Consider the following 12,753-nt stretch of genomic DNA (forward strand, 5'->3'; position numbering starts at 1 on the left):
CCGCATGTGGGAGAGATAGAAAGAGGAGAGTGGCGCACAAGGAGACAAAGTGTGCTTGTTTGCAGTGGGGGTGGTGTGTGAGGTGAGTGTGCAAGAACCACATAACTAGGGAGATAGACGTTCGGGGGTGATGTTTTGTGTGTATGGGAAAGATACACTCTACATAGTGCGTGTGCTTGGGAAAGAGAGATGCCGGGAGACCTGGAGAATGGGGGAAGAGATGTGTGCATGCCCGAGAGACAAAGTGATAAGAGACCTATATTGGGGTCCGTACTTTAGAAGAGAGGACGGTGTTAATGTGCTCGTGTGTTCGTGTCTGGGGGAGAGAACGGCGTGTGTGGGGGGCGACGAAGGGTGGTGGGGGTGGCTTCAGATAATGAGTTAGGTGTCTATATTTGAGGGACTTTTGCGTAATTGAGATATATATGGTCAATAGTGTGTGCACTCATGGTTGATCAATTTGTTTCACAGTTTGGACTATGAGATAATGAAACTTTTGAACATGCGTGATATACCTTGATGTACCAGAATTACAAACCAAATATTGGAATTTTGGAATTCGACTCAATCATTAGCTTTTGTAATTCATTTAAAGAAAGGTACATTTTTTAAGCCGGGATTTCGTGATTTCAAATTCATATATCAAACCCTAGAGATATACACATACGGGCATGTTCAAACTTTATAATCATCCACTTTATTCATACACATACACATTTTTGCTTTTGTCATCATATTTAGGATAAATACATTTGGAATTTCATTTGATTTGGACCGTATGATGCTATTTGCTTGTACTAGCTCAATGATCCATATTTGAATTGAATGGACAATCTAAGTTTCGAGTTGGAGACATTGATTTTCAAAACTTGCACTTTTTTTGCGTGCAAAACAAATAAATTCTCGGCCATGATATCATAGTCGGCCATACAAGAGCAGGACACTTATAATTTCAGGTGCCAAAAGCTTTCAAACTTCCCGCTCACATCGAAATATCTCGCGCCTGAAAGTTTAGCCCTGCGATATTCCTGTTTTACCCCTGCCACATGAACGGAAAAGGGCTTCTTTGGTAACTCCATTGTTTTCCCCTCTATTCCCCCAACATTCTTCCCCAGAGCCCCTCCCCTTCCCCTCCCCGACCCCCCCAACCACGGCAAGCCACCCAATCTAGTCCTCCGCCGCAGCGGTGGACCTCACACCCTGCCGAATCTACCTTCCGCACCTTGGAACCCCCAACTCACTACAAAAAAGTACACTTCCGTGATGATACGTGGTTGTCACAGTAGGTCGCGTTTTTTGTCATGCATGTACATCCATGACAAATTTATGACAGAATCAAGATAGTCATACCTGTGCTATCGTAGAAATGTTCCATGACATTACCAAAATTATCATCACGGAAGTGTCCACTTCCATGACGATAAATCGCGCGTCACAGAAGTGATTTCGTCAAGGGTGACCGACACGTGGCATCCACCGTAACCGGAACGCCGTTAAGCTATCGGGTCGAGTTTTGGATCCGATAACCCGTTAACAGCCCCGACCATTGGGGATTTTCCACGTGTAAAATCATCATTGGCTGGAGGAAACACGTGTCGGCTCATCGTTGGGACAGATGTCATCCACTCATTGGACAGAATGCGCCTATGATATGTCGACACGTGGCACGGTCCAACAGAGGCCCATTCCTGTGAAAAGGCCGGCCCGTTTGACTTGGTCAAAAGCTGGAGGGCCGGCCCATGGAAAGCCTATTAACGGCCTGTTCGCATATAGCCCATTTACAGCCCGCTAACCCAAGGCCCGTTACGCCCTATCCGAATTAGGCCCAGTAGCGTCATCTGGGCCATCCAATATGATTCCAGCCCGTTTTCACTTCTGGCCCATGTATGGCCCATGACGTCTTTCGGCCCATATGAGGCCCTATGTAACTCTTGGCCTATTAATGGCCCGTGGTGAAACTGGCCTGTAATGAACAGTGTATCACTTTACACCAATTAACGGCCCATGGTGAAACTGGCCCGTAATGAACAGTGTATCACTTTATACCCATTAACGGCCCGTTATTCCGTTGGGCCGTTTCCAGCCCATGTTATCTTTCAGCCTTCTCGGAGCCCATTTATTCTTGGGCTCATTTCCAGTATTCATTTACTTATGGCCCGTTACTGTCATTTTCTGCTTGTGGGCCAAATTCAGCCTGTGGTTACAGTCGGCCCGTTTGTGGTCCGTTAATACGTTGGGCCGTTTTCATAGCGTCATCAAATACGGCCTATTAACGATGGCCCGTTATGGTCGGCCGATTCCAACTCTAGCCCGTTTACGGCCATAATGCGGCCTGTTATTGGCCCATGTTTGGCCAATCGATCATACGGCCCGTATAAGGCCCATTGATGATACGACCCGTAGAAGGCCCATTGTTTCTACGGCCCGTAGAAGGCCCATTGTTTCTACGGCCCGTAGAAGGCCTACTATTTCTACGGCCCGTAGAAGGCCCACTGTTTCTACGGCCCGTAGGAGGCCCAGTGTCACTACAGTAAATATTAGCCCATGGTTATTGTGGGCTAGTTTTAAAAAATAGGTTATTGCAGCCACTAGCAAACTGCGGAAAAAGAACTGCAATAACTACAAGCAAACAAATAAACAAGACAACAAGGAAATAAATAAGCAAGCAACTTATGCTAAGCTATCACGGCTATTACACATATTACATCCACTGGGCATCAAAGTTCGCCACCAATGATCATAAAGCGCAACGAAGAAGCAGATTACAAAAACTGGGCACCATTGCAGCGTAACAAAATAATACTGAACTGAGACCACTTCCAAGACAGTTCAAGAAAGGTTAGCCTTGCGGGGGAACCGCTGCGCAAGCTGCTGAGCAAGGCTGTGAGACCGGCCTAGCATGTCGGTCATAGCTTCCAGGTGTAGCTGTTTAGCGATGAGGTTCTCATTGGTGTTCTCCGCAATCTTTCTTAGAGATAGGACTTCATGTCGAAGTTGAGTTGCAGAATGCCTTTCTGCTAGAACTTGGGACTGAAGAAGTCGAACTGATTCAGACAACGAATTCTGTGAGCTTGTCTGACTGTTAGTCTCAAGTAACTTGAACACTGGATCAAGACAAGACTTTGGGGTTGTCTCGCTATCTTCGAGATGTTTTGCCTTCTTTGCTGCAATATATGTTGGGTTTGTCTCACAGCCTTCAGCAGACTTGTGCATGCCATCAGTCATATCACCCTGAAACAAAGCAGAGAGATGACAGGTTTTGCACGTGTATAAACAAAGATGATAATTGTTCTGTCAATTCTATCCAATTTCAAATTAGAAAATAAAGAGTAAGTTCAAAATATCAATAACATAATTTGGCATTGTTCATAATGCGGGGAGCTTCACCACACTACTGGATTACCATGTCAACATAACAAGCATAGATGAAGGGCAAAGAAAATCATTGTATCTATTTTGGATAATGTGCATGGCATGTTGTTCATATCATCAGCCACATCAGTAAGATAAAACAGGAGATGACAAGGTGCAAACGTGGGCTGCTTCACCACACACTGGATTATAGATCCACAAAAACAAGCATACATATAGGGAGTATTAAGTAATGTGCATGGTATGAATAAGGAATTTGGTTTTACAAGTAAAACTTAGAACTTACGGTTCTTACGAACATGCATTTTGGTAGAAACAGCAAACTAAACAGCAATAAACGATAGGGAGTATGAACAAATTAAACAGTAGTTGAGGATAAAGGCTTTAGAAGGATTGACTTACATTAACAGTTAACACCGGCTTTATAATGCCCTTCTCCATGTCAAGGGAAGGATAACTCAAGAATTTCACCACAGAATCTTCTTCATAAGCATTGCCTGTACTCTACATTTTGTAGAGAGTAATTATAGATATGATAATACTGGAAGGGATAGAGGATAATGAAGATAAGATGCAGATTGATGCTACATAATCAACTACCAATCCCTGGAAGTACAAGCGTTACAGGACAAAATGTACTGACAAGAGCAATGGGCTACACTTCTGCACTGGCATTGCCTGTGTATTCTACTTGTTGGTAAGATTAAATATAGATCTGATCTTTTTTAGTAAATGGTGGGCGAGGGAGATAAGATGCAGAATGCTACAAAATGAACCAATCCCTCTTCCCATAATACAAGAGTGTTTTGAACACTGGTGTACTGTACAAAACGTTCTTATATTATGGGACGGAGGGAGTAGCTGTTAATGTAAGTACCGTGATAGACCACGTTCAGTTCTTACAAGAGGACTGCAGAGCTAAACCTCTTCAAAAGCATTGGGTTGATTCTAAATTTATGTAAGAGCCCATACGGATCTTATAATGTCCACCAAATGGACGATTACGAGGCTAACATGTGCAGTGATGCTACATAATCAAACATCTATGAAAGTAAGTATGGTCATACAGGGCAAGAGGTACTCACAAGAGCAATGCAGTGTGCAGTATAGTTGCGAGATTCTGTGGTCCCTTGAGAACGAATGTTCTTCTGCTAACAGTTTTCGTACAAGTGAGACATTAAGGCAAATGCAGAAATGTAGTTCAATTTCTGATGTGATATCATAGACAGTACCTTACGCTGCAGCCGAGACCAATGTGTAACAAGATTATTCCAGTCACCGTCGGATAAATGTAGCACCGGAGACTTTACAGAAATTTCGTTCAGAGGCTTGCCATCAAAGTGCGCTTGCCTCAGGTAGGAACGATACTTCATCAACGAGTGCTTGAAAAGCGCAACCAACCCTTGCTCGTCATCACAATCCAGTTTGCTCCTCGCCTATTTAAAAGAATGAAATCTTGTGTCTTCTGTCAGCAGAAACATATGCAGTAATGACCATGAATAACATTAGTACATTACTTACGCGTAAGTTGCGGAGGAAGACTGGAAATTGTTCTGTGTCTGCGGTATAATCTTTCCATGAAGGAAAGATGCGCACAAAGTTCCTGACAACAACATAAGCTTCGTCTTCTAAACTAGGAAGAAATGGAACAGGGGTCCTATTTGCTGCAATTGGAGCTCTCTCTGGTTCAAAAAGGGATTTGGCAACTGAATTTGGTGTACTCTTTGCTGGAATGGGGGTTTTGCGTCGTACAACTGGTGCTATGTCAACTGGCATAATCATACTGTTTGCTGCAGTTGGGGTCTGCTGAGTTGGGGCATCAGAAATGACCAGTGTAGTAGGGCTAGAGTCTGCTAGAGTTGGGGTATTTTGTGGGTCAGGTGATATTGCAACTACACCTAATGGGCTATTTGATTTATCAGGTGCCACTACCTTTTCCAAATACTTTGCTTGTGCTCCTCCACGATCAGCAATCGCCCTCTTCCTTTTGAACGTCTGATACACAAGAACAACATTTGAATGGATAAATATGGTATGATGACAGATGGAATATGTACTGAAAATGGATAGGCAGGGCGTATTCACATACACGATGTGTAAACTAAGCTAATGGCAGTTCAACAAAGTAGAAGCAATGCAAAGCATCAGTTGCAAGATATGTGCGAGCAATGTAACATTGGAAAGTTAGAGCAAGTACCTTGATGGGTGAATAAGATAGGGCATCTTCCTCTGACTCCTCCACTAGGGAGCTACATTGACTTAGGTCTCCCTCTAGCTCAGAATCACTGTTAGGATCATATTCTGAGCATAAATCTGTAGGTGGAGAGCGTTTGCATTGCATTGCATCCAGACTTGATTTCAGTCCCTTACTGCCAAGTTTGACAGCCATGGCATTGTTCTGCTTTATTCTTTTCATGCGCGCAACCTCATAATCATTATGATGTTGTTCAGAATCTGAGATTCATGAAAACATAAAAAGTAGTCAGATTATCTATGGAATGCATTGCGGATTCAACTCGGAGAGTGTCTCCCTATAAACCCCTGCATATGCAAAGTTCACCTCCCCAACCGTGCTGACCAGACCACACACAGAAATACAAACCCCTTATGTCTCTATAACAGGCAGGCACACATTTCAAAACTGAAGTAGGAACATTAGAATCATATGAAATTCGTATTTGAACAAATAAACTAAGCAATTATGAGTGGCGTAATGTTTAGCTTCAAGGGTGGAGTGTTGGTAGTGCGACACAAAGCAAGTAGGCAGATTGTATTCCATGTAAAAGATCGAAACCTATGTAAAAGCTGGAAATGACACTTTCTTTCTATACAATGCAGTGTTCGTTACCCACACATGATGGAAGAGATCACATAGAGAAATACTATTCACTCATGTCTACGGTTCCAGTATTTAGAAACAGGGTGGTCCACCCTAAAAGAATATTGACAACAAATATGACAAGGCAAGCATAGATGTAGTGAATCAATCATTTACTTGTGAGCTTACTAGGACAAGTATGTAGAATTGTAACTGCAGTAAGAGACCATCCAAAATCTGAATGAAGAAGTTTGTCTAGCACTTATTGTTTGCAACTAATCGACGTGAATAATTGGATATTATATCGAATGAGTAAGAAAGACAAGTAAAATTGTCAACAAACCTGGCTTAAAGTAGTAATCTGGGTCAATGTCACTACGACCAACAATCCAAAATGACTAGTTTCTGTTCCGAGGGCCGGAATTTTGAAAACCCTATGAACTTTAGAGGTACTAAAGATTACCGAAATACATCTAAACCATTAAGTGTAGGTAGCACTAAGCACACAACAAACCCTAATGCCAGTCCTGCCTAATGAGTAATGAATCAATTAGAAAATGGGTGATGAGGAGTGGCTGCTGAATGTTGAGGACGTATCTCAGGATAAATCGGGTTGGCTTGGTGGGTGCTGCACGCCTGAGCCCTGAACGGACTGGGAAGGTAGGCACGGCGGCGCGCCCGGGCAGCTGTGGCGCTGTTGGGCGAGCGGCTCCTAGCCTCCTGTTAGTCCGGCGTCTCCTCCAAGAGTCATGCCATCCGGGGACGGCAAGTCGCCGGTGAGGCAGGCGGCTGGGGGCGAGTAGAGATCGGAAGCGCGCAGCAGAACAAAGGGGAATCGGGGCCTGGGACGACCCAAAATCCCAGGGTGGGCTGGCCCACCGTGGGCACCCTGTAGAGATACACACCCGAGCGGCGAACATGCATTTTTTAAACTAATTTAGGAACATTTAGCTGACCAATTAAACAACTCTGTTTTAATAATATCAGATTCGTATTTGAACAACTAAGCTTGTTTAGCTTGATGGGTGGAGCAGTGTTATTCTGACACGAAGCACGTATTCTGATCGTATAGTGATCATAAAAGGGGGAAACTCTAAGCATATTTTTTTAGCAAAAGAGGGTTTCCCCTCCGATTTCTATTAAAGAAACCACCACGGAACCAACATGATCAATTAAACCCTAAGCATGATCAATGAAACCGTATTATGGCTGTGCCATGGCAGATTTGAAGCTGCAAACCGGAGAAATGATATTTAGCATCCATTGTTTGCTTCGAACTAAGAACTAAATTCTAAGAGCTGAAAAGAAAGTAGAGTAACCAAGTTAAGATCTATTTTCCGGTTAAGATCAAAAAGTTGAGGAGATATGAAGTACCACCTCTCTTGCAGCGCCGTGTAGGCATCGGGGGTGCGATGGCTGTCGATGGCGTTGAAGCAGATTTGTGACGGTAGACGGGTGCATCGAGGGATAGGTCCCATTGCGGTGGAAGAGAAGGTCGTGTGAGCGGCCCCGACAAAGAGGACGACGGTGCCGATGAAGCGAGAGGACGCGATGCAAGGCTATTGGTCCGTCGCCGTGGATGAGAACCGTCCATCTCTAGCAGTGGACGACGTGGTCTTGGTAGGCGCTCCGGCATGGTGGAGGACGGTGGCGATGGATGTGGTGGAGGACGGCGGCGATGGATGGGGTGGCGGACGGAGGCTGGTGTGGGGATGGGGTGTTCTAGCGCGGACGGTGTATGAATGGGAAAATGGAGGGAGAGGTATGGGGAACCATGTTTTTGGGACGCGCCTGTCTGAAATATGGGAAAGTTACGAACTTAGCCCCCGTTTAAAATTTGGACGTCTCCTCGGTTGGGGATAGGACGGTAATCTCGCATCTCGCCAATATTTGCCCAGAGCGATTCCGGGCGAGGTGAGGGTGGTTGGCGCCCATGGTTGGCGCCCACGGTGTATGAACGGGGCTGACAGGTAGGGCGGTTGTGTCACGTCTGAGTGAGGTTACAAACCTGCCCCTATTGAAAATATTTGCCTACATCGATTTCGGCCGAGTCGAGTTTGTTTTGCCGCCCACCGTGTATGAATGGGGAATGGAGGGAGAAACAGAGGTCTTTCGGATGAGCTTGAATCAAATGAGTTTTGTCGCCCATGTTTGACGCCCACCGTGTCGGAATGGGCTCAGAGGCGATTGTGTCACGTCTAATTGAAGTTACTAACCTACCCCTATTTAGAGCAGTGGAAATCGGGCCGATGGATTGTCCGTGTAATGGATAGACAGTAATTTCCATCTCCCAAACACTTGGCTTCGGGCAGCCGACATGGGAGTGGACATTTTGCTGCTTCTTTCGAATTTTGGGACAATAAGCATCCACGTTTACCCTAGCAACTAAATTCGAATCCATTTTGTATTCCTATATGAATCTTTATAAATCATTCTATGTGTTTTTATATATCTTCAAAAGGACGACAAAGATGTATTCCACTATCATATATGAATATGGTTTACAAATGCCGATACTCAAATTCAGAAACTAGAATCCAGTTTAAGGTGAATTCGAATATTTGGAACACTTCATGTCCGACTCAAATGTCACACGCAGTATAATGTGTACTCCCATTTAGATATGTACACAAGCGATGTATCAAGATTCAAATACCGAGTCAATCAACCAAGAATGTAAAGAACTAACAGACATATAAACACTTATAGAGTATATGGATCAATAATATCAACTAACATACATAAGCCAGGCCGCTGTACTTTTTTTTGGCTACAACAGCATCCTTTTTTTAGCCAGCATCTTGGCCCTTTCCGATGCGTGCCACTTATGGTCCATCTATACTACTACTATTGCTGAATGGACATTCAGCCCGATTGGCATATTTGTAGGTCTGGCACAGCAATCCAAATGAAATGTCTCCGAGTCTTATCAATTAATACAGACTTGTGCTCAAATAAAATTACAAACCAAAAAGCAAAACAAAAACAATTATTACATGATCTCTAAAACAAATGGTTTGATTGATTACATGAACAGACAACACAAAGGTTATTCAACTATGGAAAGAACATTTCACCTATGATTTACCAAGTAGGAATTTAATTTCCTTTTTTCCTTCAGGACCTTAACAATCTGGTCAGTCTCAGCTTGCTTCGTTTTGAAATCCACCAAATATTTAATGGTTGTCTTGAGTAATGCTTGTGATTGTGCTGTTTGCTTCCTCAACATGTCACCTTCATCTCTAAGTGCAGAAGCAGAATCTCTTTCTACCACTAGTTTAGCCTCTAGAGCATCAGCAGTTGGCAATTCATAATGCACGATTGGGCCGGTGCCACTGCTGTGGGATGATGCAACGTCCATGGGGACCTCGCTCTTTGATCTTGGGCTAACCTGTTTTGCCATTAAAGTTCCGATTGGATTCAGAAGAGTTGAAGTTAGCAAAACATCTCAACTGGGAGTTATAACAGCAAACCAGTTAAACAAATAAGGAATTAAAGAGTTTCAATTGGATGCTGAAAAGTAGTTATTAACATCGTTGTAACCCGCTGTTGCAGCAGCAAAGCAGTTAAACAAACAAGTAGATATTTAAGTTAAGGCAAACAGGTAATTCTTAACAGTAAGTATCAAACACATAGATAGGCGCAGTCTACAATATGATTAACAGGTTGTGCCATTATGTAATCAGTAGAAAACTAAATTAAGCCAAGCAACGTAATTGAACAATTTTGCAATAAGTAGCTAACTAAAATTCCGAGAAGCAGGTAACTGAACTTACGCTAGTTCTTTGTACAGGCACACTGCAACTTCTTTTTCGCTTACAAGGTTGTACGAAGGAGTCCATGGCATCAATTGGTTGGATACGCAGTCCCAATACTTCTTTCTTCCCACACTGCATGGGTAAGTCGAATGGTTAATCTGGTAAGATGGTACGTCCTTGATATGTTATATGTTCATCACACTGGCTTTTACTATATATTTCATGTGATTACTTTTGGCATATCGAGATCTAAGCAATCTACAATAGGATGAAAAGACTGGCATCCTTCACATTATTGGCGAACTCAGTTCATAGAAACAAGCAATTCAACCATTCTGTGGGTAAATCAAAAGAGCCACTAGAATATTTTTCACTACCCAATTATACATGCAAAAAGGGGCGACGCCACCATAGGGGCTGGTATGGGCGGCCGCCTCAGGTGGCTGGAAAGTGTGCACCTAGTTTGAGTCGTCCAGGTTGGCCCACGCTAGTTTTGTTCGTCCCAACGCACGAGCAGGCAATGTAAAAAATGAAGAAAAATGTTTCAATTTGGATGGGCCAATAACATAAGTGCAAGGCAGGCCCTATAGCAGGCTCGCGGTCCAAACAAGCGCCTCCCATATCGATCGACAGCAGGCAAAATCCCAATTCATTCGCTCCAGCCTCCAGTCTGGTTCGCTCCTAACCTAGCCGCTGCTGGACAGACCGACACAGCACTTCCTCGCGCCCTCGTTGGAGGGCGGTCGCCGGGCTTCAAGCGAACGGAAGGACAAGAAGAGGAAGATCCAATCCTGGGTGTAGCCTGCGTGGGAGGCAGCGGGGGCAGCACGGGCATGGCATCGAGCTTGCGCAAACGGACAGTCGCAGCTTGCAAGAGTAGCATGCGCAACAAGCAGGTACATCACATCCCTGATTATATCTAATTCAACTCTTCAATTTCTGGCCAATAGTTAAACCTGACGGTGTTGTAAAACTGCTTGTATGTAGGGAATCTATGAGAAAATGAAACCAATTTCTACTTATTTTATAACTCCCCCAATCAATACTGAACTGACTGAATATGATGTATCTAATCAAGTTTCCGGTGCAAACATACAAGCTCATGTTGTTCTTGAGCCTGAAGTGTCTAATGAACAGACTGCTAATGAAGGATTTGATGCAAACATTTTACATGCTCCTGGTGATGAACATATAGTGTCTAATGAGGGATCTAATGCAAGCATTTTGCAAGCTCATTGAAGGATTTAGTGTCTAATGATGATCTACTATGTTCAGAGAGACAGAGATTTGCAGGCATTGATGACAAGCAAATTATAGTGCATTTTCATAGCTTGAGGAAACGTCGAGGCCATCTACCAGAAAGTCCCCGTATCATGACAACATAGCATAAATACTTTTCTAATCTGTTGTTTGAAACTATTGCCATACTTGTGAAGGATAGATATATTGATATGCAGTTTGCGCACTGGTTATACGTGCAATTACACTTCGATATTTTCAGCCAGAGAACGAATAATTCAAGCAGGTACAGACCATGTTTGTAGTCCTTGTACACCATGTTGCATTTTGTGTTTTTTGGTGCTTGCATCATTTAGTGTTTATAATCTGAACTACTTTGGATCATTAGCTGGTTTTCAAAGTGCATGTAGCTTGACATTTCTCAAGTTATGTTGATTTCTGGAGTGCAAGTGCCTTCGTATTTTTTAAGTTAAATGTTCACCCCTGGTAACTTGAATTCGTGGATCAGCCACTGCACACAAATCATACACGAATGCCAGTATGAATTAAATGAAATGCAGGGACTTACGCTAGCTCGTTGTACAGGCTCACTGCAGCTCTACTTGCGCATGGGATGTTCCATGTACAAGTCCATGTTACCACTCGCTTGGATGTGCAGGCCTTGTGCTCCTTGCATCCCCCTCTGCATTTTTGACACGGCGAATGGTTGATCAAATAAGAGGAATCGACCTTGATGTTGTACGGGAGGACAGATACTTACAAGGTTATACGGGTGTGCAGGATGTGTACCAGATCCCGTAGCGCCGTCATGCTTCGCTAAAAAATGGATTTGCTTGTTTCAGATGATATCTTCAGAAGAAATAAGAGTTAAAGTCAGAGTTGCATATGCGTGTAAGCTAAGAGAGCAGTGAAAGGATATCCAAACATCGTCGGAACAGTGCACAAGGGAGTGATGTGTGGATACCTAGTTTGGGCCGGCGTTTGGGCATGCTCGCCTAGCTAGAGTGCGGGTCACTTCAGACCCGTTGAGGGTGATGCGCTGGCGTTGGCTGGCCGCGCACGGATGCAGATCTTGAGTGGCAGCGGAGCACTACGATGCGATGGACGAGACCGTTGGTGAAGCCCCAACGGCCTCGGGGGGGCGGAGGTGCGACGATGTGCTCGGTGAAGTAGCCCCAGTGAGCTGGGAGACGGCGTCGGTGAAGCGCACCTGATGCGGTGGAACTCGGTGTCTGTGAGGCACGTCGGTTGCAGCGGCCGACGTTGTCGGTGGACCACCCGGTGCGGTGGACGAGGGCGTAGATGAGGTAGCTCCGGTGCGGTGGTGAAGCGCGACCGTCGTCTTCGTCGTCGTCGTCCGGCACAGAGGTGGGGAACGTTGGGGAAAGAGACGAGACGAGGGGCGATTCGAGGGTTGGCGGCGAATTAGGGATTTGAGCAATCTGGGCGCGGAAGGGGACGGTGGAGAAGAGAGATTTTGCAGGGCTGGAATTGGGGCCGCCAGATATTTCAATCCAAAACGTGGAAGCGCGAACTTATATTGTCGTCATCCTCTTTTTGGGGGGG

This window comes from Triticum aestivum, chromosome 2D (genome assembly GCF_018294505.1).
Source record: "Triticum aestivum cultivar Chinese Spring chromosome 2D, IWGSC CS RefSeq v2.1, whole genome shotgun sequence".
NCBI lineage: Eukaryota > Viridiplantae > Streptophyta > Magnoliopsida > Poales > Poaceae > Triticum > Triticum aestivum.